The sequence below is a fragment of the Cebus imitator genome, unplaced genomic scaffold (assembly GCF_001604975.1).
Source record: "Cebus imitator isolate Cc_AM_T3 unplaced genomic scaffold, Cebus_imitator-1.0 Scaffold160, whole genome shotgun sequence".
Classification (NCBI taxonomy): Eukaryota; Metazoa; Chordata; class Mammalia; order Primates; family Cebidae; genus Cebus; species Cebus imitator.
In genome coordinates this window covers 738,668-743,480 of record NW_016107475.1, presented here as the reverse complement: position 1 = coordinate 743,480, position 4,813 = coordinate 738,668, and the positions used below count along the sequence as shown (strand labels likewise).

The window sequence follows — 4,813 nt, the reverse complement described above, 5'->3', positions numbered from 1 at the left end:
ACACCTGTGTAGTCCCAGAACTTCGGGAGCTGAGGTGGGAGGATGGCTTGAGCCTGAGAGGTTGAGGCTGCAGTGGGCCGTGATCACATATTGCACTTCAGCCTGGGCAACAGAGTAAGACCCTGTCTCAAAAAAACAAAACAACAACAAAAAAAACATGTTTTTCATTTCCGTTCTCATCATGCTCATGTTTTCCTTTGCATACTTGAACATATTTTTAAAATTTGTAATAGCTATTTTAAGTTCCTTGTTTACTTAATCCATTACCTCTGTCACTTCTGGATCTGTTTCTATTGGTTGATTTTTCTCCTGGGTGTTGGTTCTATTTTTCTGCTTCTTTGCATGCCTGGTAATTTGTTTTGGTTGCCAGACATTGTGAATTTTATGTTGTTGGATGCTAGGTTTTGTTGCAGTTCAGTCTCTCTCTCTCTCTCTCTCTCTCTCTCTCTCTCTCTTTTGTTAACATGTCAAAAAGAACCTTTACTACTTTTATGATAGCCTCTTACGCTTTCTTGCTATTTGCTTTTGGGCGATGTGCTTTCTGGGCATGTTGCTTTTGAATCTTCTGAGATTTCAGAGGAGGCACTGCCTCTAGCCTGTGGTTTTGGAACCTTCTGGGCTACAGCCTTCTTGCCTGCAGTGGTCATCTTTTTTGCTGGAACTGTAGCAGCAGGTACTTTTGGGGGAGAAGATTTCAGGAGACCTGCCTTTTGAAGCTTCTTTTTGGTTTTGTTTTGAGATGGAGTCTTGCTCTGTCACCCAGGCTGGAGTGCAGTGGCGCGATCTCAGCTCACTGCAACCTCTGCTTCTTGGGTTCAAGTGATTCTCCTGCCTCAGCCTCCCGAGTACCTGGGACTACAGGTGTATGCCACCATGCCCAGCTAATTTTTATATTTCCAGTAGAGATGGAGTTTTGCCATGTTGGCCAGGCTGGTCTCAAACTCCTGGCCTCAAGTGATTCACCTGCCTCGGCCTCCCAAAGTGCCGGGATTACAGACATAAGCCACCAATCCTGGCATTTTTTGAAGCTTCTTAATGTCATTCTTGATTATTCTGTTTCTCATTTTCTTTGCCTTTGTGACTCTACTGTATATTATGAGCAGAGTCCTATGCTCCCCATGCCACTTGGACAGCGCCTGGAGAGAGTGACCTCCCAGGATATCCACATTGGAAGGTTTTGCCATGTTCTTAAAGAGTTTGGACTTTGTTTTAACATGCTGTTAAATTGTTTGAAGATCAGCGGGATCTTTTCAAAGCCTTTTTTCAAAGCTTTGTCAGGGCATGTCTAGAGGAGCCTTTAGAACTTTTGCTTACAGCCACGATAAAGTAACAAGGACTGGAATTACCCTCTCACCTGAAACAGCAGCAGCAACAACAATGAACCGGAGTAAATATATGAAACAATGGTTTTCAAGATACGGCGCGTCAGTCAACGAAGGACGGGGATCCTTCCAGACGATGAGCTAGAGCACTGATAATGCTGCCCTGCTTCTGTCCCTTCTCAAAGATTACAATCCTGCACTTTCTATTGTGCAATGTCTGAATACTGTTGTTTCAAATATCTTCTCTGGTTTTCTAGTTGTTTATGGCAGAAGGGCAATTTCTGTAGTATTTAAGCCTTCATGGACAGAAGCAAAAATCTTCCAGGTGAATTTTGACTCTTCCAATTTTCACTCCACTCACCGAGTAAAATGCAACTCTAGAACTAGATTACGTGGGAAATTTGAGAATACATGTTTATTCTACCTGAAGGCTCCCACATGACTCATATCTATGCAGAACTAGGTTAAATGTGAGAACCAATCCAGCTTCCGAATTTCCACAGCATAAGACCAGGTCACGCTTTTTTTTTTTTTTCCAGAAATTCATACCACACCAGACAGATGTGTTTTATTAAAAAATAACATTTAATCAGAAAGTCTGATTAATTTCAATATTAACTCAAACTCTTAAAAATTTTCTGGAAAAGTCAACAGGGTACACCACAGAAAAGCAGGCAGCTGCCGACAGTTCTTTGGTGGAAAAGTAAGTTGCATACTTACCCAAGCTGCCCAAATGATTATCAAGCCAAATTTAGTTTTCAAAAATAGATTTTAAGATATACCAAAAGAAACTGTACAATACAGAAATTTAACAATGAAGTTACAGTATATAGCAAAAGCCCAATATGACAATATACAAAATAATGTATAAAAGAAGCCTTTCAATCCTAGAAAGCTAAAATGGGGAGAATTTACTGAAGGGTAACATACATTAAAATGAGGACTAATAGCAAGGAACAATCCTAAACATTTCCCCAGTGACTGACTAAGCCTCAACAAAACAGCTTAGGAAAAGGATTAACAGATAAATCTGGTTAGCAATCAATACATAGATAAATTAGAGTAATTTGTTTTTCCTGCTCAATTTCTACCACATTTTTTCTTTTTCACCTTTTCCCTAATTTTCTCTAGTAACACTTTTCCTTCGGTTTAATCAGTTGAACTCAGAGGGTCTGGCATCTAACATGAGTATCAACTCTTACTGGAATAGCACTTGGGAAATGTTTAGTTGAGATGCTTGACAAACTTAAGCGTCCATTCTCCATACAACGATGTCTCCCATGTTCATCACTAGGTTAATGGCCGCTCTTGGCTAGATCATGTGACCCTGCATGACACTGGAATGCTCCCTTGTGAGGTACTGCAGAGGTATGTGCACAAACACCCACCCATTTAAGCTTTCAATAAATACAAAGCAACATTTTAAACCATTTCAGTAGGAGAAATTAAAAATATTGCATTTCTGTTGGTCTGCTTTGCTTCTGGAGCTGTCTTGGAGTGCTGTTCATGACACAGAAGACCCAACAGTTGTTTTTTTTCTTAAAGATGGGGTTTCACCATGATGGCCAGGGTGGTCTTGAACTCCTGACCTCAGGTGATCCATCTACCTCGGCCTCCCAAAGTGCCAGGATTACAGGTGTGAGCCATTGTGCCCGGCCAATACCCAATAGTTAATTACTGGCTACTCCAAGCTCTTAGCTTCAGCGCTTCTGGCTCTTCAAGCCTCAGCACTTTTTTTGCAGCAATAATGGTATTCTTCATTAGCATTGCCACTGTCATGGGCCAACACCTCCAGGAACTGGAGTGATATAACCGCCTTTTTGTCTGACTTCTTCAAAATCCACATCTCCAACCAACTTGGGTTTGGCATTTACGGATCGTGAACTCTATTCCCACATCAGTGACTCCTGCTCCTTCCTTGATCATATCTGCTGTGACCAATTTGGAATGCCTGCAGCAGATATTACAACATCTGTAAGAATTGCATGTTTCTTCAACTGCTCTTTGGGAGTATACTGATGAGATATTGTAACACTGGCATCACCTCTGGAATGTTCACGCGCCCCATCTGTGTGCAGTAACATTGCAATGGGCATTCCAACATTTTTTGACCTTCCAGCCACAACCACATGCTTCCCTAGGGTTGGAATGACAGTTCGCTTAATTATTTCCCACATACCCCATGGGTAGCTGGTGAGGTGGAATAATGGTCCAAACACATTCGCCCTACATTAATTACATGAAAGCCATCAACATCCTTGTCTGGAGGAACAGCATTGCAAATCTTTCATCCCTATGCTCTGGAAGAGGTGGCTGAACAAGGAGGCCATCTACATTACCATCATTATCCAGTTTATTGATTAAATTCAACAATTCTTCCTCTGAAATTGAAGCTGGTTTCACAGTTGTCACTGTTGATTCCCACAGCTGCCCTGATTTTGTTGCGGATGCAGGACTGACTTGCAGGAGTCTCACCGACCCACATCACACTCAGGTGTGGCCATTTGTTGCCTGAGGTCACCCACTCTTCCACCTCCTGCTGGACTTCCTGCTTGATCTGCTGGGCCAGTTTCCTTCCAGAAATGACAACAGCTTCATTTCGAACTGCCCGAGCTGGAAGGGGCGAGGGCAGAGCGAGCATTTGTGCGCGGGGCTGCAGCAGCTGGGCAGCCAACGCGAACAGGGGAAAAGTCGCAGCCATAGCTCACGCCGGTGACAGGTCACACTTTAATCAATAGCAGTCATCAGAAAATTCAGCTATGAACTCAGTAGAATTCAGCACTTGCCAAAAATTCGTGAGATATATGTTGTTTAAGAATTGCCATGTAAGGACTAATTAGCCATCGTGCCTTTCAGTTCTCTACTTTCCATTTCTATTTCTTGTCAGGGTAGTAGAAAGTCATGGTGGCCAATAGAGGACGGGCTATGGGCAAATTAGAAAAAAGTGTCCCCAGGGCTAAGCGCAGTGACTCATGCCTGTAATCCCAGGACCCAGAGAGGCCGGGGCAGGAGAAACACTTGAGCTCGGGAGTTCAAGACCTGTCTGGGCAACATAAGGAGACCCTGTTTCAGTTTAGAACGAAAGAAAAAAAGAAAGAGAGAAAGAAGGAAAGAAAGAAAAAAAGAAGAAACAAGTGTCCCCTCCGTAAGACAGCTTTTTAATATCTATTGGAAGATTATCATAAACATCTGATTTTGTTAGAACGAGAAAACTTGGCTGGGCATGGTAGCTCACACCTGTGATCCCAGCACTTTGGGATCCCAGGGCAAGCAGATCACTTCAGATCAGGAGTTTGAGACCAGCCGGGGCAACATGGTGAAACCCCATATCTACAAAAAGAAAAAAAATACAAAAATTATCTGGGCATGGTGGTGCACACCTGTAATCCGAGCTACTCGGTAGGCTGAGGCAACCCGGGAGGCAAAGGTTGCAGTTAGCAGAGATCACTCCATTGCACTCCAGTCTGGGCGACAGAGCAAGACCCTGTCTC

The 4,813-nt window shown here is 43.1% G+C and overlaps 1 pseudogene; it reads right to left on the bottom strand.

The window, feature by feature from the left end:
- Window positions 1-2,992: 2,992 nt before the first annotated feature.
- LOC108314755 lies at window positions 2,993-4,023 on the bottom strand (annotated as a pseudogene).
- Window positions 4,024-4,813: the final 790 nt, after the last annotated feature.